This window comes from Plecotus auritus (assembly GCF_963455305.1).
Source record: "Plecotus auritus genome assembly, chromosome: 6".
NCBI classification, from domain to species: Eukaryota; Metazoa; Chordata; class Mammalia; order Chiroptera; family Vespertilionidae; genus Plecotus; species Plecotus auritus.
The window spans coordinates 120,871,769-120,896,128 of record NC_137773.1 but is presented as its reverse complement, the minus strand read 5'-3'; the positions used below and the strand labels follow the sequence as shown (position 1 = coordinate 120,896,128).

The following is a 24,360-nucleotide window of genomic DNA, read 5'->3' as shown; positions in this document are numbered from 1 at the left end:
CGAGGCAGGTGCAAGCTTCTATTCAAGTGGTGGGCAAGCTAACACTGCACCATGTCAACTATTCCCAAGTTTGGACTCCCAAGTCCGTACACAGGGATGGAATATAATAAAGACCATTGGCTTCTGGCCCACAGTATGGCTTCATCATTAGACTCCAATTCTGACCGCCACCCACTCACTCCTCATGCTGAACTGGAGAGAAGAGGATTGTGCCTGGCACCTGGAGGGGTGTTCGCAGCACCCCTTGCATTGGGCCGCAATGCGTCTCTCCAGCCGGACCTGTCTTCTCCCCTCAGTGCTCTAAGTACACGTGTCCCTATTTCTTCAACATCCTTGTGTTTTGTATCTGTTGAAAATTCACCTGGTGGTTTGTAATCCACCTGCATGGGCCTGCAGAGTATTTTTTACTAACGAGTTTGATCTGGCTAATGTAATTTATGCAAGTTTGTCCTTGCTAAATGTGACATGAAAAGTTAGGTAAAAAACCAATTAGCTTCAGGCAAGAGGTTTGCAGGGGTGATTTTGCACAATGTTGGCTAGAGGGAGAGAAGCTATGAAACCCAAGGAGAGAAGGCGGGGATTACATGCTCTCCTCTTGCTGCCTCAGCCGCAGACTGGTCTTGGCCCACGTGTGGGAAGGGACCACTTACTGCTCACCTGGCAGAAACCTGCTCTAACAAACGAGCTCAGTCAGAAAGGGATAACGAAGCATGGTTCCTGGTACTTCATCTCCGAGCATGTCTGTCCCCAAAGACACAAGTTTAAATGCTACACGTGTTATTACAACAGCAAGCGTTCAACACAACAAAAGACAAAGAATTACAACTGGGAGGAATGTCCAGGACCACGTGGCTCAGCTGCTCTGCCTGCCAGCTGCTGCGGCAGGTCCACATGCTCTCCACCCAGAGGTTCAGGCACCGTTTAGGCACCGTTAGCACATGCCAGTGAGGGGCAGTAATGAACCAGAGAGACAGGGTTCCTGCCTTCCCAGAGGCGACTGTGTGGCGGGGAAGATGGGCTGTTTAATAAGCACTTAAGCCGGGAATAAAGTGCTGTGAATGGAGAGAGCGATGCTGGCGGGAAAGCCTCTAGCAAAGCAATTAAGCTTGTCTAGGTACTGAAAGGTTTTGTGGACGAAGTGGCTTTTAAACTTAAGACTGAAGGATATGTCTGAAGGAAAAGCAAACGTGTTGCGGTTGGGCGGTAAATCGAGTTCCAGCAGCTGAGGGACCCTGGGCATGCGCCCTGTCCTGCGGGCCCAGCTCCCAATCTCTGAAAGAAGTAAGGGCTTGAGGAACAGCACCTGTCAGGGTCCTTTGGTCTGTACAGGTCCCAGGACCCTGGGAGATTGCCAATCAGGTTAGTCCATCTCCAGTCCATCCTTCCTGACAAAATGCAACTCACACAAATAAGAGAAAATCGAGGAAACATCCATGCGGAGGTTACAATGCTAAAACTGGAAAACAAGTCAGCTTTGAAGTCAGACCGTCGTAGGCTGAAATCCTGGTTCTGCCCTTACTAGCTGGATAGCTCTGGGAATGTTTCTTAACGTTTGAGCCTTAGTTCCCTAATATGTCAAATGGGGAAAGATGTCACCTATCTCACAGTCTGGCTGTGAGGACTGGAGTCTGAGATGTTGTAGGTTAATCCTCTGCCCGAGTCTATTTCTTCTCCACTCATAGCATTGGTCACTGAATGAGACTCATTGTATAACGATTACTTGTAACCTATTAGGTCTTTTTGTGGTTACAGATGAATAAATCCCAACATGAAATATCGTAAGCAAAGCGGGAAAACTAGAGCAGGATATTCTGATATTTATACACCAGACAGGCAGCAGAGAGGGAGGGAGGAAGCCAGGGCTCGGGGAGGATATAATCAGGGGTTCAAATGCAATTGAACTCTCTCTGCATGTCAACCTCCGTCTTCTGTTCACTGACGTTTTCCACAGAAAGGAAAACGGCTCCAGCAACTCTCAAGCTTCACCTTCTACACCTTCAGTCCTGGAGACAGAAAACCTCCAGCTCCGGGGCCCCGAGTGCAGGGACCCCAGGGAAGAGCTCCCGGCCACCCACATCTTGGACAGGCGGGCAGTCAACAAAAAAGAGGGCCCGGCTCAGTGGCTAGAGCGTCCCCTGTGCACCGAAGGGTCGCAGGTTAGATTCCCAAAGTCACTGACCTCAGTTGCAGGTTCACTCCCCGCCCCCAGTTGGGCAAGTGTGGGAGGCAACCAATGTCTCTCCACATCAATGTTTCTCTCTCTCTTTCTCTCTCTCTCCTCCCTCCCTCCCTTCCACTCTCTCTAAAAAGTCAATGGGAAAAATATCCTCAGCTAAGGATTAACAATAACAACAACATGAGAGCATGGCAGTATAAACTGGTCACTCCAACAGCAACCAGAGAGCAGGGCTTGAATGGACAATTCCCAAAGGACGGGGACTGAGCAAAGCTGAGCAGAAGTTCCCAGCGTATGGACCACATTGTAGGTAAACTGCTTCCCTAAATGACACCAAAGACACAAGTAATTGAATAAATGCAACAAACTCTTTTAAAAGCTGAAACTCTGCTGGGGAAAAGTCATCACCTGGGTTTCAGAAGTCACCGAGAATGCAGTCATTTGCTTTGCTCATGCCAAAATTGTCTCATGAACCTGAAGTTCAATGCCTAAGTCCAGTTTCCTTAGCCTTTGGTTTGCTTTCTTAGGTGGTGGGGGTAGGAGCTGCAATGAGACGTACCATTCTAACAACACCCTAAACCAGCTGAGGCTGAGAGCCTTCCTGCAGCCTCACCGAGAATATAGCAGCGCCAGGCGGATGGGAACTGCAGGCACACCCGGGGCACCTGCAGTGTGTCTGCTCCGCAATCAATGATCAAAACACACTCCTGCAGGCGACTGTCCTGTGAAGATGACTAATAAGGAGAGGGAGGAGGGGGAGGAGGAAAAGAAGGAGAGGAAGAGGAAAAGGGGAGGTAGGAAGGGAGAAATTAAAGAGAGAGAGAGACGGGAAAATTAAGCCAATCTGTCCTGGGGCACTGCTGAACATCTTTCTTAAAAAAGCTAGTTTCATGCAAGCATTTCACACAGTGGAGATTTTTCTAGAAGCTCACTTACACCAATTTTCCTCCAATTTAAGGATCTATTCTTTCACCAAATTTTCTAAAATATATTAGAAAGAGAAGGAATTGGCAAATCAGTCCAGGGAATGCCAAGTGTGGGGCTTGAGATGACCTCATGGGAATCCCCAGAGGGGCCCCCAAGAACACTGTATCGCTCTGTGGTTCTCTTTTAATTCCCCCCCCCCCCCCGCCTCCCCCGCAGCCCTCTTAGAGTCTTAGTTTGGTGCCACCACATACTGAGCACCTCTCTGAAGCCCGTTCTACCCTCTGGGCAAAAGGACCTAGACCGATTGAATAACACTGGTGTGTTTTCATTGCACTTAGTAGCCCAATAACGTAGGCTAGGAATATTGGTATTTTATACTAGCACTTTACCTTACCTTTAAATTGCGGGGATGATCTAAAAAGGCAGCAAATTTAAAGAAAAATATCAAGAGTAGCGGCAGCAAATAAAGGAAGGATATGGCAAGTACTCTTGCTATCACTGAGCAAGTATGCTTTTGAGAGTCATAGGTCAAAAGGAGACCTTATGTTCGGAACCCAACTAGGTGTGGGAGGACTAGTAAGTCAAATATTTTGGGAAGGAAAGAGAGCCGGGGGATTTCAAGACCTCTGCCAGCGCTACACACATTTCCTTCAGCGCAAGGCTTTCCCTTGGAGGTGCTTACCTTGGTGACAATAATTATAACACTGAGAATCCTAAAGAGGTTTCCTCTTAAAATCCTTAGTCTAAGAAGATACTCTTGAGTCCAAGGTAGGAGGAAAGTAAGCCAAGCTTCAGGACTGGATGGATGGAAAACTTAAAATGGACGGAAAACTGCCTTGCCTCATATTAACAACAAAACAGTGGAAAATGTGGGACTGGCTTGGGAACTGGCCACCAATGAAACATTCTCTACATTTCATGCTGGGAAACTTCATGAGGAGGAGAAGACACAGAAAACCTGGAAACTGCTGGTGGAAAAATAGTGACGGATATCTTTGCCAACTCCTAAAAACAAGCTATAAATGTTAACTAACTGTGGGCCTGTACAGTTATTTTAAATCAACAGAATTAAAAAAATGGAAGACTTAATTTCCATTATAATGACCTTATCGAAAACCCTAAATTGATTACTTTTTTGAAAGAAAATGTCATTTAAAGATAATAACCACTTACATACAATAAATAATAAAATCAGCACACTGTTCAGTAGGGCTTTTGTTGGTTCAGCTTGCAGATTCAGTTCTTGAGATAAAATATATTTTAGCTTTTTTCCCCTTTATACATGAAGTCTTGGCTACCACATTTATTACATTCTCCTAGTTTCTTTGATTCTGGTTCTTTATTTAATTTTGTCTTCTATTTTCTTGTAGTACAGGTATTTTAAAAATACTACCTTTAACCCTTTAAAGCAAGGAGTGGAATATTTTGAGCCAAGAGTGAGAGGTAAAATCACTCTAATGAATTTTTTTAGTAACTTACTAATACAAGATCTTATGGGAGGTATTACAGAAGGAGAATTTCAGTGCAATGAAAACAAACACACAAAAAGTGAAGCACAATGGAGGAGTAATCTAATAATTCAAAACAACAAAGAGAAGGTAATTGAGATCTTACAATGCGGAAGCTGGATGGGACATGTCATGAATGAAGGGGAGGCCTGTACCGGGAATGTCATAAATGATGGGAGGCCTGTACCGGGAATGCCCTGAATGAAGGGAGGTCTGTACAGGAAATGTCCTGAATGAAGGGAGGCCTGTACTGAGAATGTCATGAATGAAGGGGAGGCCTGTACAGGCACAGTGCAGTGGTGCTGGAAGAAACACCCGTGCATGTGTGAAATGGGGCAGCTTATAGCGCAAACCCATGTAGTTGCCTATGTGAATACAGAGCCTTGTTTTGAATTCTTCCAAGTTGGCTAGAAATTGATTTTTTTCTTTTTTAAAAATTTATCTTTATTGTTGAAAGTATTACAGATGTCCCCTTTCCTCTCCCCCACTGACCCATGCCGCTGCTCTCCCGACCTCCCCACACCCTGCAGGCCTTCACCACACTATTGTGTGTGTCCATGGGTTATGCTTATATGCATATAAGTTCTTTGGTTCATCTTTTGGCCCTCCCTGCCCCACTTCTCTCTGAGATTCGTTAGTTTGTTCCATGCTTTTGTCTCTGGACCTATTTGGTTAGTCAGTTTATTTTGTTCATTAGATTCCATGTTAGATCATATGATACTTCTCTTTCTCTGCTGGCTTATTTCACTTAGCATAATAGTCTCCAGGTCCATCGATGCTGCCTCAAAGGGTAAGAGATGCTTCTTTTCTACAGCTGCATAGTATTCCATGGTGTAAATGTACCACAGTGTTTCTATCCACTCATCTACTAATGGGCACTTGGACTGCTTCCAGATCTTAGCTATTGTAAATAATGGTGCTTTAAACATAGGGGTGCATATGTTCTTTTTGATTGGTGTTTTGGGATTCTTAGAATATATTCCTAGAAATGGGATCTCTAGGTCAAATTGCAGTTCCATTTTTAGATTTTAGAGGAAACTTCATACTGTTTTCCATAGTGGCTGCACAAGTCTACATTCCCACCAGCAGTGAAGTAGTATTCCCTCTTTTCCAAATCCTTGCTAGCACTTGTCGTTTGTTGATTTGTTGATGGTAGCCATTCTGTCAGGTGTGAGGTGATACCTCATTGTCATTTTGATTTGCACTTCTTGGATGATTCGTGACTTTAAGCATTTTTCATATGTCCTCTTTGGAGAAGTGTCCATTTAGGTCCTTTGCCCATTTTTAAAATTGGATTGTTTATCTTCCTTTTGTTAAGTTGTATGAGTTCTCTATATATTTTGGAAATTAACCCCTTGTCAGAAGTATCATCGGCAAATATATCCTCCCATACAGTGGGGTAATTTTCATTTTGTTGATGGTTTCTTTTGCTGTGCAGAAGCTTTTTAGTTTAATGTAGTCCCATTTGTTAATTTTTTCCTTTGTCTTTCTTGCCCTAGGTGATATATCTATGAAGATTCTGCTATATGAAATGTCTAAGATTTTGCTGCCTATTGTTTCTTCTAGGATTTTTATGGCTTCCTCATTTACATTTACGTCTTTTATCCCTTTTGAGTTTATTCTTGTGTATGGTGTAAGTTGGTAGTTTAGCTTCATTTTTTTTTTGCATGTTCCTGTCCAATTTTCCCAGCACCATTTACTGAAGAAACTGTCTTGGCTCCACTGTATGCTCCTTTGTCAAATATTACTTGAGTGTAATGACTTGAGTTGATTTCTGGGTTCTTTGTTCTGTTCCATTGATCTATATTCCTGTTCTTGTGCCAGTACCCGGCTGTTTTGATTACAATGGCTTTGTAGTATAATTTGGTATTGTGATCCCTCCCATTTGTTCTTCTTTCACAAGATTGTTGTGGCTATTCAAGATCATTTTTTTCCTTATACATTTTTGGAGTATTTGTTTTAGATCTGTGAAATACGCGGTTGGTATTTTAATAGGAGTTGTGTTGAATCTAAAGATTGCTTTAGGTAATATAGACATTTTAATGATGTTAATTTTTCCAATCCATGAACACGGTATATTCTTCTAGTTGTTTGTATGTTCCTCTATTTCTTTTTTCAATATCCTGTCATTTTCTGAATATAGGTCTTTTACCTCCTTGGTTAAGTTTATTCCTAGGTATCTTATTTTTTTGTTGCAATGGTAAATGGGATTATTTTTTTAATGTTCTTTTGCAGAGAGATCATTATTGATGAATAAAAAATGCCATCAACTTCTGGATATCAATTTTGTATCCTGCTACTTTGCCAAATTCATTTATTAACTCCAGTAGTTTTTTGTGGCCTCTGTATGGGTTTCTAAGTACAATATAATGTCATCTGTGAATAATGACAGTTTTACTTCCTCCTTTCCTATTGGGATCCCTTATGTTTTCTTCTTGACTGATCCCTATGGCTAGGACTTCAGATACTATGTTGAATAGATGTGGTAAAAGAGAACAACTCTGTTTTATTCCTGTTCTTAAGGGAAACACTTTTAATTATTTCCCATTAAGTATAATGTTCACTGTAGGGTTGTCATATATGGCCTTTATTATTTTGAGGTATGTTCTCTCTATTCCCAATTTGCTGAAAGTTTTTATAAAAAATGGCTCCTGGATTTTGTTGAATGTTTTTTCTGCATTTATTGATACAACCATATGATTTTTATCTTTCATTTTGTTTATGTGATGTATCACATTTATTGATTTGTGAATATTGTACTAGCTTTACATTCCTGGGCTAAATTCCACTTGATCATGGTGAATACTTCTTTAACATGTAACTGGATTCAATTTGCTAATATTTTGTTGAGAATTTTGGTATCTATGTTCTTCAGGGATGTGGATCTGTAATTTTCTTTCTTTGTGGTGTCTTTATCTGGTTTTGAAATTACAACACTGCTGGCCTCATAAAAAGAGCTTGAAGACCTTCCTTCCTCTTGAATTTTTTGAAATATTTGAGAAAGATAGGTGTTAGTTCTTCTTTGCAATGTTTGATAACACTCTCCTCTGAAGCTTTCCAGTCTAGGACTTTTGTTTGCTGGGAGTATTTTTGATTACTGCTTCAATTTCATTAGTTGTTATTCGTCTGCTCAGGTTTTCTGATTCTTCGTGATTGACTTTTGGAAGATTGTTTGTTTCTAATAATTTGTCCATTTCATCCAGGTTGTCCAGCTTGTCGGCATATAGTTATTTGTAATATTTTCTTACAATCCTTTGCATTTCTATTGTGTCAGTTGTTACTTCATCTATTTTGATTTTATTTATTTGGGTCCTCTCTGTTTCTTGATGAATCTGGCTAAAGGTTCATCAATCTTGTTTATCTTTTTTTAAAAAAGGCTCTTGGTGTCATTGATCTTTTGTATGTTTTTATCCTCTCTATCATTTATTTCCACTCTGATCTTTATTATTTCATTCCTTCTACTTACTCTGGGCCTTTCTTGTTGTTCTTTTCCTAATCCTTTTAGTTGTAGGATTAGACATTTTAGTAGAGATTTTTCTTGTTTCTTGAGGTAGGCCTGTAATGCTATGAACTTTCCACTCAAGACAGCTTTTGCTGTGGGTTGTTTTGAGTTCATTTTCATTTGTTTTGGGGAAGTTTTTTATTTCTTCCTTGATCTCATTGGTAACTTATTCATTGTTTAATAGCATACTACTGAGCCTCCATGTGTTTGCATGTTTTTGAGGATTTGTGGTGGGTTTTTTTTGCAATTTATTTCTAGTTTCATACCATTGTAATCTGAGATGTTTTACATGATTTCAATATTTTTTATTTTTTTAGGGCTTATTTTGAGTCCTAATATGTGGTCTATCTTTGAGAATGATTCATGTGCATATTCTACAGCTTTAGGGTGAAATGTTCTGTAAATGTCAATTAAACTCATCTGATGTTGTGTGTCATTTAAGGTAGCTGTTTTATGTTCACATTTTTGTCTGGAAGATCTATCCAGTGATGTCAATGGGTTGTAAAAGTCACCTACTATGACGGTATTGCTATCAATCTCTCCCTTAATGTCCTCCAAGAGTTTATTTTAATATAATTAGGTGCTCTTTTATTTTGAGCATATATGTTTACCAGAGTTATAGTCTTTTATTGGATCAATCTCTTTAGTATTGCGGAGTGACATTCTTTGTCTCTTTTATGGCCTTTACTCTGAAGTCTATTTTGTCAGAATAAATATTGCTACCCTTGTTTTTTTGTGTTTTTTTTTGTTTTGTTTTGTTTGTTTTGTTTTGTGTGTGTGTCCATTTGCATGGAAGATTTTTATCCATCCCTTCACTTTCATCCTGTGTGTTTTCTTATTTATTCAGCTACTCTATGTCTTTTGATTGGAGCATTTAATTCATTTACGTTTAAAGTTATTATTGATAGGTACTTACTTATTGCCATTTTAATTCGTTATGCCTATTATCTCTCTGTTTCTTCTTCTTACAGCATTCCCTTTAGCATTTCCTGCAATGTTGGTTCAGAGGTAATAAACTTCTTCAGCCTTTTTTTTTTTTTTTTTTTTTTTTTGGTCTGGGAAGCTCTTTATTTCACCATCAATTTTGAATAATAGCCTTGGTGGATAGAGTAGTCTTGGTTTTAGATCCTTGTTTTTCATTACCGTGAATACTTCATGCCATTCCATTCTGGCCTGCAGTGTTTCTGTTGCGAAATCAGCTGACAACCTTACCTTATGGGATCTTCTTTGTAGGTAACAAATTGCTTTTCTCTTGCTGCCTTTAAGATTCTCTCTGTGTCTTTAATTTTTGGCATTTTAATTTTGATGTGTCTGGGGTGGGGGGGGGTGCTGTTTGGGTTCTTCTTGCTTGGGACTCTTTGTGTCTCCTGAACTTGTGTGACTTTTTCTTTCACTATGGAAGTTTTCTGCCATTATTTCTTCAAACAGGTTCTCTATCCTGTGCTCTCTTTCTTCTCCTTCCTGTATTCCTATGATGTGGGTATTGTTACGTTACATCTTGTCCCTCAGCTTCCTAAAACTGTCCTCCTGCTTTTTAATTGTTTTTTTCTTTTTGGTTCTCTGATTGAGAGATCTTTTCTACCCTGTCTTCTAATTCGCTGATCCTATCCTCAGCTCCCTCTAATCTGCTATTTATTCCTTTCAGTATATTCTTTATTTCTGCTATGTCATTCTTCATTTCTGACTGGTTCTTTTTTATAACTTCTGTATATTTTTTTCATGCTGTTGAGTATCCTTACAATCATTACTTTGATAAATTGCTTATCTCCATTTCATTTAGCTCTTCTGGAGAATACTCTTGTCCTTTCATTTGGGGTTTGCTTGGTAAGGTGGTCTTAGGTAGTAGGTGACCTGTGGGACCCAGTAGTGCAATCTCCCTGATCACTGGACCTGGGTACTCTATTAATGTCCCTTGTGCGAGTTGTTTGGGCCCTTCTGTTGTAATTGTGTTTTGCTTGCTATTGGCCTGTTCATGCTTAGGCTCACCCCCCAGGCTAGCTGACAGTGAGGCTCAACCCCCAACACAGTATGGCTACTGTATAGGTGCTTATCACATGAATCAGAATTCACCTCAGCTGGGTTTGGAGACTGCCATATCTCCCTGTGCATATACTGTTTGTAAGGATTTTTTGATCCTGCTCTGTTGTTGTCTGAAGCTGGCCATTGGGTTTATTGATTTTGGGCCTCTTTGGAGTGTTCTGGTGCAGGCCAATGTCAGCACTTTTTTTTACTTGCCCTGAGTACCCTAATTAAAACTCTCAGTGATTCATAGCTTGTGGCTCCCTCTACTGGGGCTTGGTGCATGTGAAAAGGACCAAGGTCTGCTTTTACTGGCCCCGGGCCCAGCAGCAGGTCAGGCAAAAACTCAAAGCACCCAGTGATCTGCCTCTGCCTGCAGGCTGATTGTGAGTCTCAGGAACTTAATGTTGTTCTTCACAGGGTATAAACTCCACAGGGTGGGGCAAGAGGTTTTCCAACAGGTAGGGCAATTGCTTCTCCCTAGGCTAAAGCTAAACTGATGCGAAATCTCTGCCTGAGAAAGATGGCTTCTGCAGTATGGGGAAGTAACTCAGCACAAGGATCCTGGCAACTGTCTTCTCAGCTCTTTCCCCAGATCCACCAATCCCAGATTCTCCCCACACAGCTCTAGTCCATTCTGACTTCCCTCTGCTGGAGCCCAAGGTGAGTGGCTGCAAACACATTCAGTGTGTTGGTCCTTTAAGAGGGTGCCTGTGTTTCTCGCCATCTCGCCCTGCTGGACAGAACTCCCACTGCTTTTCACAGCCAGATGTTACGTGGGCACCTTTCCTGGATTTGTTACTGAGCTGGGGAGCCCAGCTTGGAGTTTAGATTCCAGACTTCTCATGGGGAACACCCCTTCCGCCACTGAGATATCCCTCAGAACTTTAGCTGTGGGAGTTGTGCTTCTGCATTTCCTACAAGTCTCAGTATGGCCTCCTTGGTTATAAGGGTTCTTTCTGGTTAGTCTTCAGTTGGTTATTCAGGATGTTTTTTCTATATTTTAGTTGTACTTCTCATTTGGTCCTGGGAAAAGGTCAGTGTAGCTCCCACTTAACCCACTGCCATCTTGGAATCCTCCAAAATTTGATTTTTCTTTTAAAAAGTATAATTGTTTACAACTAATTAAAAACATTTAAAACCACGATGTAGATTTCCAGTGAGTGCCCAGGTGACACTGAGGTGGCTGGTCTGGGAATCATACTTGGAAAACCACCGTGAAGAGGAGACCACTGCTGCCTGGAGCCACCACCTGTTGATATTTAAGCGAGGCCCATATTTGAGACACACTTTTCTCAGGTCAACTAAACCCACCAGAGATTTGGCATTCAGCAACCTGAATCCAAATCGACACTTCACCATCGAGGCTGAACCATTATTCTTCCAACCAGGGTTACTGGCCTGTGGGTCATACTCAGAGATAAAGACAGCCAAGTGCTGTATATCTTGCCAGTCTCCTGCTGTCTATTAATAGCCTTGACACTTTCAGCATTATGAACCCGCAGCAACAAAATACTAGAGTTCCGGTCACAATGGTGGAGTAGATAAATGTTGTGCTCACCTTCTCCCATGACCACATCAAAATGACAACCAAATTATAGAACAATCAACTTGGAGAACCATCTGAAAATTACCTGAACAGAAGTCTTTAACTAAGGATATAAAGAAGAAGCCACGTTGAAACTGGTAGGAGATGAGACAAGAAACTGGCTGCTCTTTATACCCACGTGTGGCGGTTGGGAATTGGGAGAGATATCTCAGCTGTAGAGATCTCCCCTTAGAAGCCAGGGGTCCCAGCCTCACACCAGGCTCCCCACCCAGGCCAGAGCACCAGTGCTAGGAAGAGAAATCCCCACAACATCTAGCTGTAAAAATCAACAGGGATTCTGTCCATCAGTGTGAGAGAGAAGGCTGCTAGAAACCCAGGCATCTTCTTAAAGGGCCCATACACAGACTCACTTGTTGAAGGCATTCACCCTGGGCTCTGAAAAAGGAACAGCAGCTTGGGAGACACCAGAGACATACAAGGAGAAACAGCTGTGTGGCTTTTGGGTAAAGGCTGGAGGGAAAGCCCCAATTGTCCCTATATTGAGCCCTTGCCTTGCAAGGCCAAATACAAATCTGCATTAACATGGTGAACATCACTCACCCCACCCTGGTGATTCCCTGAGACTGCCTCACCCCACTCTCATACTGCACGAGGCTCTTTCAAGCAGCCAGCAGGTAGTGGCAGGCTTCAGGGTGCCCTGTGCCTTTTCCTAAGCTGCCCAACCCAGCACTAGCTGCAGCCAGCCTCAGTACTCAGCCTGGCCTCCCCCACGTGCCTTCAGGTCCAGCACAGGTGACTAACAATCTTATATCACTTAGTAGCTCCTACCAAGTAGCCCTAGGCCAGTTACAGGCAGTGGCTGACCTTGGCCTGCACTGAATCTCTTCTCAGTCCCCAGAACCAACACACCTGATGGTTGGCTTCAGACCACAACAGTGCACCACTGGATTAACTCCATAAGCAGCACACCCAATGGTGATCTCAGCAGGAACACAGCCTGCTGATAAAATCCTGCTCCATAGGGTCAACTCCACACAATAATTCATACATTGTGGTCATGGCAAATTCTCACAGCTAGTCAGCCTGAGAGGCAATCCCACTCACTGATATGCCAACAGCAATACAGGAGGGCACACACAACTCACAAGGGACACTCCAGGTGCATCCGGCTCCAGAAAGCAGGGAGACTGCAGCAGTGGGCCCCAAAATACACCTATTACGTAAGGCCACCAGGCCAAGATTGGGAGACATAGCAGATCTACCTAATGCATAGAAACAAACACAGAGAAACAGCCAAAGTGGGGGGGGAAAAGAAACATGTCCCAAATGAAGAAACAGGACAAAACTACATAAAAAGAACTAAAAAAATGGAGGAAAGCAATCTACCAGATACAGAGTTCAAAACACTTTTTATAAGAATGCTCATGTAGTGAAAATTTCAAGAGATAGTTAGTATAAAAAAATGAAAACCAGAAGAATACACTGGGTGAAATGAATAGCAGATTAGATGCAACAAAGAAGAAAACACCCAATCAGAACAGCAAAATAAATAAATAAATATAAATAAATAAAATAAAAATTAGGATATTTTAAGGGACCTCTGAGACAACATCAAGCATAATAGCATCTACATCATAGGTGTACCAGAAGGAGAAGAGCAAGAACAAGGAATTAAGAATTTATTTGGCCCTAGCTGGTGTCCCTCAGTGGTTAGAGCATTACCTGTGTAATATCCAGTTCAATACCCAGTCAAGGGCATGTACCTGAGTTGCAGGTTTGATCCCCCCATACCAGTGGGGGTGCGGGAGGCAACCAATCAATATGTCTCTCTCACATTGATGTTTCTCTCCACCACCTCTTCCCTCCCTTTCGCTCTCTCCAAATATCAATGGAAAAAATATCCTCAGGTGTGGATTTAAAAACAAACAAAACAAAAAACACACCATAAAACCTATTTCAAGAAATAAAGCCTGAAAGCTTCCCTAACCTGGTAAAGGAAATAAGACTTATAAGTCCAGGAAGTGCAGAGAGTCCAAACAAGATGAACTTAAAGAAGCCCATACAAAGACACATCATTATTAAAATGCAAAGATTAAACACAAAGAGAGAATCTTAAAAACAGCAAGAGAAAGCAGTCAGTTTCCTATAAGGGATTTCCCATAAGACTGTCAGATGATTCTCAACAGAAATATTTCAGGCCAGAAGGGATTGGCATGAAATATTCAAAATGATAAAAGGTGAGGACCTACAACCAAAACTAATCAAAGCTATCATTTAGAATTGAAAAAAAGATAAAGAGCTCCCCACACAAGAAAAAGCTAACAGAGTTCATCACCACCAAGCCAGTATTACAATTATTGTTAAAGAGACTTCTTTAAGAAGAAGAAGAAGAAAAGGAACAAAATATGAATAATAAAATGACAATAACTATGTACCTATAAATAACCACTTTAAATGTAAACAGACTAAAGGCTCCAAATAAGAGCCATAGGCTGGCTGAATGGGTAAGAAAACATGACCCACCTCAGATTGAAAGACACACACAGATTAAAAGTAAAGGGATGGAAAAGATATTTCATATAAATGGAAACAAACAAACAAAAAGCTGGGATAGCAATGCTTTTATGAGACAAAATGGACTTAAAAAAAGATTATAAGAGACAAAGAAAACCATTTCATAATGATAAAGGGAGTAATCTGACAAGAGGATATAACGCTTGTAAACATTTATTCATCAACATAAGAGCACTTGAGTATATAAAGCAAATCTTGATGGACATAAAGGGAGAGGTCAACAATGAAATCAAGAAAGAAATCAAAAGATACCTTGAGACAAATGATAATGACAACACAATAACCTAAAATCTATAGGACACAGCAAAAACAGTCCTAAGAGGGAAATCCATAGAAATGCAAGACTACCTCAAGAAACAAAACAAAACAAAAAAAAACCTCAAATAAACAATCTAATTTTTCATCTAACAAAACTAGAAAAATAACAACAAACAAAACCAAAAATGAGAAGAAGAAAGGAAATAACAAAAATCAGAGTAAACAAAATAGAGTCTAAAAAATTAAAAAGATCAATGATACCAAGAGCTGGTGCTCTGAAAAAATAAGTGGGATGGATAGATCTTTAACTAGACTCACCAAATACAAAAAAAGAAAAGACTCAAAATAAGTAAACCAGAAACAAAGAGAAGTGATACCACAGAAATAAAATGATAATAAGAAAATATTACAGTTATCTGCTAACAAATTAGACAGTCCAAAAGAAATGGCTTAATTTTCAGAAACCATCTTCCATGACTGAATCAAGAAGAAACAGAAAATCAGAATGGACCAATAGCTACTACTGAAATCAAATCAGCAATAAAGAAGTCCCAACAAACAAAAGCCCTGACCAGATGGCTTCACAGGTTAATTTTATCAAACACTGAACAGAGAATTAATACCTAGCCTTCCCAAACTATTCAAAAAAACTCAATCAAGAGAAGGCTCCCAAACTCATTTTATGAGGCCAGAACTACCTGAATTCCAAAACCAAAGATATCATAAAAAAAGAAAATTATATCTTTTCATTGAGGCCAATATACCTGATGAACATAGATGCAAAAATCCTCAACAAAATATTAACTAACTGAAGTCAGCGATACATTAAAAAAATTATATGTACACCATGACCAAGTGTGATTTATTCATTGGATGCAACGTTGGTTCAATATATACACATAACCTAACATGATACACCACATAAACAAAATAAAGAATAAAAATTATATGATCATATAACAGATGCAGAAAAAGCATTTTACAAAATCCAGCATCCATTCATGATAAAAACTCTGAGCAAAATGGAAATAAAGGGAACATACCTTAACATATTAAAGGCCATATATAACTCACTGCTAATAATATCATACTCAAGGGGGAAAAGCTAAAAGATTTTCCTTAAGATAAAAAACTTCCACCACTTTTATTCAACACCAGAGGCCCAATGCACGAAAATTCTTGCAAGAGTAGGCCTTCCTTCCCCTGGCTACCAGCACAGGCTTCCCTCCGGCACCCGGGACCCAGGCTGATTCCCTCCTCTGGCCGCCCGCAGGACTCGGGCCGGCTTCCCTTGGGCCGCCTGCAGGCACCTGGGATCCCAGCTGTTTTCCCTCCAGCCCCGGCTTTGTCAGGAAGGATTTCCAGAATGACATCCAGAAGACGTCCGGTCTAATTAGCATATTACCCTTTTATTATTATAGATAGTATTGGAAGTCCTAGCCACAGAAATCAGGCAAGTTAAAAGAAAAAAAAAAGGCATCTACATTGGACAGGAAGAAATAAAACTGTCATTATTTTCAGATGATATGATACTATATAGAGAGAGAACCCTAAAGATTCCACCAAAAAACTATAAGATCTGATAAAGGAATTAAGTAGAGATACAAAATTAATATTAAAAATTTGGTTGCATTTTTATACACCAATAACAAATTGTCAGGAAGAGAAATTAAGAGTATAACCCCATTTACTTAAAAAACCCCACCTAGGAATAAATTTAACTAAGAAAGTAAAAGATCTGTACTTGGAAAATGTTAAGACATTGAATAAAAAATTGAAGAAGATACAAATAAATGAAAGCATAAATCATGCTTATAGATATAAAGAATTAGCATCATCAAAATGTTTATACTACCTGAAGCAATCTATAAACTTAATGCAATCCTTTTCACAACACCAATGACATTTTTCACAGAACTAGGACAAATAATTCTAAAATTTATATGGGACCACAAAAGACCCCAAATAGCTACAGGAATCTTGAGAGAAAAGAACAAAGTTGGAGATATCACCCTACCTGATATCAAACTATACTGCAAGGCCATAGTAATCAAAACAGCATGGTACTGGCATTAAAACAGACACATAGATCAATGGAACAGAGTAGAGAGCTCAGAAATAAACCCACACCTATATGGTCAATTTATATTTGACAAAGAAAGCAAGAACATACAATGGGGTAAATACAGTCTATTCAATAAATGCTGTTGAGAAAGCTAGACACATGCAAAAAAAGAAAAAGAAAGAAAGAAACTAGACCACTTTCTTACACCATATACAAAAATAAACTCAAAATGAATTAAAGGCTTAAATCTAATACCTGGAGGCATAAAACTCCTAGAAGAAAACATAGGCAGTAAACTCTTTGACAATGCTCTTAGTAAAATTTTTTCTAAAGTATCTCCTCAGGCAAGAGAAACAGAAGAAAGAATAAACAAATTGGACTACATTAAACTAAATATTTTTTGCACAGCAAGGAAACCATCAACAAAATGCAAAGACAACCTAGCGGGGAAAGATATCCACCAGTAATACATCTGATAAGGGGTTAATATCCATAATTTATAAAGAACTCATACAACAACACCAAAAACACAATCCCATTTAAAAATGAGCAGAGGACTTGAACAAACATTTCTCCAAAAAGGACATACAAATGTCCAATGGACATATGAAAAGATGCTCGACATCACTAACCATCAAAGAAATGCAAATTGAAACTGTAAGATATCACCTCACACCTGTCATAATGTTATCATAAATAAATCAACAAAAAAGTGTTGGTGAGGATGTGGAGAAAAGGGAACCCTCACCAACTTTTGTGGAATTGAAAATTAGTGCAGCCACTGTGGAAAGCAGTATGGAGGTTCCTAAAAAAATTAAAAGTAGAACTATCTTATGACCCAGAAATTCCACTTCTGGGTATTTATACAAAGAAATAAAAAACACTAATTTGAAAAAATATATGCACCCTATGTTCCTTACAACATTATATACAATAGCCAAGATATGGAAGCAACTTAAGTTCCCATCAATAGACTAATAGATAAAGAAGAGGTCGTACATATACACAATGGAATACCACTTGGCCATAAAAATGAATAAAATCTTGCCATTTGTGACAACATGGATAACCTAGAGTGTATTATGCTATGTGAAATAAGTAGGACAGAGAAAGACAAATACCATATGACTTCATTTATATGTGGAATCTAAGGAATAAAATAAAGGAACAAAACAAAAACAGACTCATAGATACAAAGAGCAAACTGCTGGTTGCCAGATGAGAGGGGGTTAGGGGACCGGGCAAAAAAGTTAAAGAATTAAGAAGTACAAGTTGGCAGTTACAAACAGTCCTGGGGATGTAAAGTGTTGTACAGCATAGTGAATATAAGCAGTAATATTGCAATAACTATGTATTGCACCAGGTGTGTACTAAACTTATCAATGACTTCATAAATTATATAAATGTCTAACCAGTATACTATACACCCAAATGTCTAACCAGTATACTATACACCCAAAACTAATCCTATCTAATAAAGAGGGAATATGCCAATTGACCATCACACCGTCACAAAGATGGCAGTGCTCACAGCCAGTAAGGAGGGAATATGCTAATTGACTGCCATGCCCTCAAAGATGGCGGCGCCCACAGCCACAAGATGGCGGCACCCAGTCCCCTCAGCCCCGCCAGGGTGGCAGGTGCACGGCACGGCTGGGCCCGCCCCCAGGCGGGTCCGGCTGCCCTGCGCACCTGCCTCTGGAGTCCCCCAGTCCCCTCAGCCCCCCAGCCACCCAGGGCTGACCCGAGGTGCATGCAAGCCTCGAATGGTGGCTAGGCGCAGGTAACCAGGGCTGGCCGAGGCTTGCGCTGCCAGCAGTGGCAACAGCAGAGGTGTGATGGGGCGTAGCCTTCCCCTGATCGCCAGGTCGCCTCCTGCCCCTGAGGGCTCCTGGACTGTGAGGGGGGCAGGCCGGGCTGAGGGACACCCTGCCCCCTGCTCTAGTGCATGAATTTTCATGCACCGGGCCTCTAGTATAAAATAATATTGAATGCCAACTATGATTTAAAAATTTAAACAAATTAAATTAAAAGCAAAAAAATTGTGGCTAAAATAACCCTTTGTAAATTAAAGAAAACTTTTTGCAACCACCACATATAACTAAGCCATTAAGGTTTAGACTTGAACCTTCACTTCACTATGGAGGAAGCAGAAGAAACTGGATTTATTTTGAGTCTTTTTAAAAAAAATCCTCACCCGAGGTTATTTTTCCATTGATTTTAGAGAGAGTGGAAGAGCAAGGGAAAGACAGAGAGAAATACAATGTGAGAGAAATACAATGATTGGTTGCTTCCTGCATGTGCCCTGACCAGGGCCCAGGCCGGGGAGAAGCCTGCAACTGAGGTACATGCCCTTGACTGGAATTAAACCTGGGACCCTTTGGTCTGCAGTCCGACGCTCTATCTACTGAGCCAAACGGGCTAGGGCTATTTTGAGTCTTACAAGGAAAAATATATCTGTATAAGGAGAAGGGAGGGCAGATATACAACATGGGGAATAGAGGGAGAAAGAAGCCCCAAAGCAGGAAGGTGTAAGGCATGTCCAAGAGACACTGAACATTTTAGTTTGATTCAGAAGAGAAACTCGTGTGGAGGAAGTCAGAGATCAGGCTTGGAAAGCAAATGAGAGATCAGATGTTCAAGGATATTGAATATTAAGCGTTGATGTTTAGGTCTTATCCTATAGGTAATAAAGATTGGAAGGTCTGCAGATTGAGGTAATCAAGGAGGTTTTCCAACAAAATTAACGCCATCTATCTGGAAGAGAGATTGCAGGGCGAGAGATTGGCCAGGAGGTTACTGCACTATTCCAGGGGACTCAGGTGGAGGCAGGAGGAAGGGAAAGCTAGTGGATGAGACAAGACCTGCGGCGATAGATAAATCTACAGGACTGATAAATTGTTTCATCTTAGAAGATGTCAAAGATAACTCTTTTGTTTGGGGCTCTCAGTAGTAGCAGACATCCTAGTGAAAATATCCAGTAGGACTTTTGGAACCTGAGTTTAGAAGACTATCCAGGGGTGCCGATGCAGGATGGAGGTCATCCAATAAGGATGGGTCAGAAAGAAACTTCCCAAGGAAGGACTTGAGAGAGAAGAAGCATGAATCTTGGAGGATGAATGCCCAATGTCCATGCTCCTTACAGCTTACCTCAAAAACCTTGCTAAGCTGAGAAACTATTCCCTTTGAATTTGTGTGATTAAGTGATCTCAAATATCCATACTTCCATTCACATAATTGGCTGCATCACCTAATTTAAATGTGCCCCTTATAGTAGGACGGTAAACCTCAACCCAGGTCAAGTTTTAACAAAAGGAAGGGTGGGGGGAGAGGGGGAGGGGGCGCGGGGAGGAGAGCTTTAGAATAGGTATTTCCCTGTCAAGGATGGTTAAGATGAGGCCTATTAAGGGCTTGAGAATTGCCTACAAATTCTTTTCAGTACTGTAAGTAAATAATACCAGAGCCTTCATCCATATATTCATTTTATAACCAGAGAAAAGGAAGCCTCTTCAATCCAGAATTTACCTGACAGCTATCAGCTGCTTTATTACCCAATCAGAACTTGCCTCTCTGAAGGCTTCCCACCATGTTAGAAAGATGCCACCAATGAAAATGCTTCCCCCTGAGAGCCCAGAAATAATTCTAATGTTCATGGTCAACTGATTTTCTACAAAGGGGCCAGCATAATCCAATGGGGAAAGAATAGTCTTTTCAACAAACAATACTGGGACAACTGGATAGCTGCATAAAAAAGAATGAAGTTAAGATGTAAAACTCTTAGAAGAAAAAACAATAGTAAATCTTCATGACCGGGACTTCATAGGTAAGACACCAAAAGAACAAACAAAACAGTAGAAGACTGATAAATTAGACTTTAGTAAAATTAAAGCTGTTTGTGCTTCAAAGGACACCATCAAGAATGTGAAAAAACAACCCACCGTCTGGGGAGATATATTTGCCAGTCATGTATCTAATAAGGAACTTTCCTCCAGGATGTAAAAAGAACTCCTATGCCTCCATAATAAAAAGACAAAGAGCCCAATTAAAATATTGCAAAGCATTTGAATAGACATTTCTCTAAAGAAAATATATGAGTGGATAATAAGCACATGGAAGAAATGTTCAATATTATCAGTCATTAGGGAAATGTAAATCAAAACCACAATGAAATACTAGTTCACACCCACTTGAATGACTGTAATAAAAAAGTGTGAGCAAGGATGTGGAGAAACTGTAACCCACACACATTGCTGGTGCAAATGTAAAATACTGCAGCCACTGTGAGGAACAATGAGGCAGTTCCTCAAAATGTTAAACATGGAGTTGCCATATGACCCAAAACTTCTACTCCTAGGAATCCACCCAAGAGAAATAAAAATCAAAACATGTACATGCAAAACCTTATACACAGATGTTCGTAGCAGCATTATTCATAATAGCCCCAAACTGGAAACAGCCCACATGTTCATCCACTGATGAATGGACAAATAAAATGGAGTGTATTAACACAATGAAATATTATTTGGCAAGAAACAGGGATGAAATGTTGATAGTGCTCTTATAGGGCAGCTAGGAAAGACCACATATTGTGTAAGGAACGTTCAGAATAGGCAAATCTGCAAAGACAGAAAGTGGAGCAGTGGTGGCTTCCATCTGGGGGTCTGGGAGGATGGAAGTGACTGCGAATGGGAGTAGGGTTTCTTTTGGGGGATGATGAAAACATCCTAATGTTAGGTCATGGTGATGGTTGCCCAACCCTGTGGATATACTAAAGTCCTTGAACTGTACACTTTAAATGGATAAACACTTTTCATTGGATGTTGGTGTATAAATTACACCTCACTAAAGCTATTTAAAAATCCAGGTACTCCATGAAGTTTCAGCAGGAGCCAGACAGGCACCTGCTGCTGTGACTGCCTCCTTTGTCAGGACCTCTGCCCAGCCCTCCCTGTCAGGGATGCCCTGATTCTCTTCACCACACACTGACTCCTCTTATTCCACATGGGATGCGGGTTCCTGCCTCTCCAATGGGCCAGGCTTGCTCCTGCCTGGCACCTGCAATGGCCTATCCTCCTTCCTGGAGAGTTCCTCCCCCTGATCTGTCAGGGAGGCCTCTTTCTCATCATTTGGGTTCAGTGCCACAGAGAAGAGTGGGCCTCCTCAGCTCAGGCAGCCCGTGGTCACTACCCACCACTCACAATTTGGCTTCGCAGATGCACTTGTACCTCAGGTCGGTTCCTGTGTTTATGTTGTTAACGAAAAAGCAAAATACACACTCAAGCTTCTAAAGAATTTTTGTGAGTTTATTTGAGCCAAACTGTCGACAATTGCCAGGAAGCAGAATCTCAACGGATTGAGATAATGCTCTGGAGAATGGCGGTTTTCTTTTACCTTGTTTTAGACATTACAATCAAAGGAGGAGACATAAGTGGGTCACATAAATCCATTGGTGATGGATTAGGGAGGCGTGAGAAAGCAAAGCAGGGAAACCTCTGAGGTTAGATAAAAACTAAAATGATAGACACATGCTCCTTTTACTTAGATGGGTGCAGGATAGTTAACAGTCAACAATTAACATGATAACAATAACAATGAAGGGAATTGTGGTCTCTGTCTGGGCTCCCAGGCCCATTTGGTTGTGCCCTGGGGGGTCTGGAAAAAGGGACTTTGCAAGTTACCCTGAAATTCCGCAGGTATGTTATCTTAGATGCAAAGACAGTAGGCTCAGTAAAAACAGGAGCTGATCTTTGTCAGGGAAGATACTGGCCTAGCACATACCACCCTCTATAAACTGATTTTTAATAAAAGGTTTTAATATCATACCATCCTTTGCGGTTACTTTAGGTCTCTGAGTTTGCAAGGCCACCACACAGGCCTTCCCTGAGTTAGCCAGGTTAGCATGTGGCCCCTTTTTGTCCACAATCTCCACTCACATTTGCGCTGGTTTGTGCACCTGCTTAGGGACTGGCTGTCTGTCTCCCGCACCAAAGCGCAGGGCCCGCAGGCCGGCAGGTGTGCCTGGGCTGTCCCCACCAAACTAGCCTGGAATCAGGAGTTGTTGGCTGACGGACTTCTAGGGTGAATAGAGCACAGGTAAGACTGCCTGCTCTGACCTTGTATTAGGGTGAAGAAGAGCCTTATTCCTCTCAAAACTCCACCCCTGCTCACCCCACCACTCCACAAAGCAGCAAGACGTTCTCACTGTGTTTTACACTGAAAAGCTCTTCCCTGGAGGCTGGTTTCAGGAGGAGGTTCCTTTCTCTTCACTGGGAGTCCCAGCACTGTCTTGATGAAAACTGTGTTTCAGTAAAACGAGAGTCTGAAGTGCGATCAGTGAGAGGAGAGAGGGAAAGCGGAGGAGAGAGGCCAGCTTGCGCTTCGGAGAAAGGAAATCAAAGCCAGCGGGGAGGGCAGGCGTCAGGAAGCCCTGGTGCGGCTGAGTTTCCCCTCTCAGCGTGGCTTCCTCCAGAGGGCCCCACAGAATGACGGCAGGTAACTCCAGCAAACAGGACAGTGACGCTGGCTAACCGTGCAGTTCCTCCCAGGTTTACAGCTGCCTTTGTGCCCCTAACGAGAGCATGGAAACCCTCAATTTCCAAAAAAGAAAGAAGGGAAGGGGGAGTGGGAGGGAGGCAACGAGGAAGAAAGAAAAGGCAACAAGAAAAGCTGGGTCACATCCCCACCTATGTTCCTGTGGACGATAAGCGCATCAAAAGAAAGGAAATGACTCCTATTGGAATTTAAAGACTTTATGAAAAAGCAACATATCTCTGTTTCCTAAACTATTTATGTCTCTTCTGCAGAAATGAAAAACACACACACAAAAAAACACCCAGAGCCAAAGTTAAGAAAATAAAGCCATTCAACTGATGCTTGACTCCTTTTTACCTAGGACAGAGTTAGTGAAAACCCTCAATAAGAAAAACGTCAGAAGTCCCTCACAATTTACCTGTCACACCAAGGGAGGCATCACGTCCAAGTAACTTGCTGATGCTCAAGCCTCAAGACAGGGTCACAAGTGAGAGGAAGACCGAGTGCTGGTCAGGGGAGCAACTCAGATGTTGTAAGCGTGTCTCCGGGCATGAGCATTTGAAGACCAGTGTCACCTTGGAAAGACCACTCGATATTTAGGACCATCATCCAGGAAATATTCTCCTGTTCAAACAAGAGGAGATCAGAGATTACAAAGGATCTTGCACCTCCGCCCCCCTTCCCCTTCTCCATCCCACCCCACCCGTCCCAACAGGCTCTGCCAAGGACAAGTTTAGCATCCACTTGTTAGAGGCCTGCAATTATACCCTGCAGGCAGGAAATTGAACCTGCAATCAACTAGCCTCTGATCTCTGCATCTCCCTGTTTGGGGAGGCAGCAGAGCCTATGGAATGACCGCCTGCAGAAGTGAGAGTTCGCAAGACCTGCCTGAGAAGCCTGGTTTGGGCACGGGCCGAGAGCGTGGGCAGCTGGCTGCTTTGCTTGTCACTGTGGAAGGCACGGAGCATCTAACAGCTCCTGGCACCAGCAACCACTAGGCAGGGGTTCGTTCGTTCCCTTGACATAAGGTTTCTGAGATTTCCCAGCAGCAGGTGCGGCTACACTGCCCAGAGCACAGATGCAAATGACCGGACACTCTCGCTCAGCAGCGGCTCGGAGCACGGGATCAGAACCAAATTCGACTTTGATTTCTGGGAATCCTTTGGTCAAATTCCTCTTTACAACCTGCAAATGTCTTAATGCTCAGACTTTACATGGACTCTTTTACAGCCCCTCGACACAGAGGAGAAA

The 24,360-nt window shown here is 41.5% G+C and overlaps 1 protein-coding gene across 1 annotated transcript in view; it reads right to left on the bottom strand.

Moving 5' to 3' along the window:
• Positions 1-23,733, bottom strand: part of FRMD4B (FERM domain containing 4B) — a 278,025-nt gene extending 254,292 nt beyond the window's left edge. The window contains exon 1 of the mRNA XM_080674723.1: positions 23,528-23,733. The gene's annotated coding sequence lies outside the window, so the exon portion shown is untranslated. The remainder of the gene's footprint in view (positions 1-23,527) is intronic.
• Between the last annotated feature and the right edge of the window lie 627 nt (positions 23,734-24,360).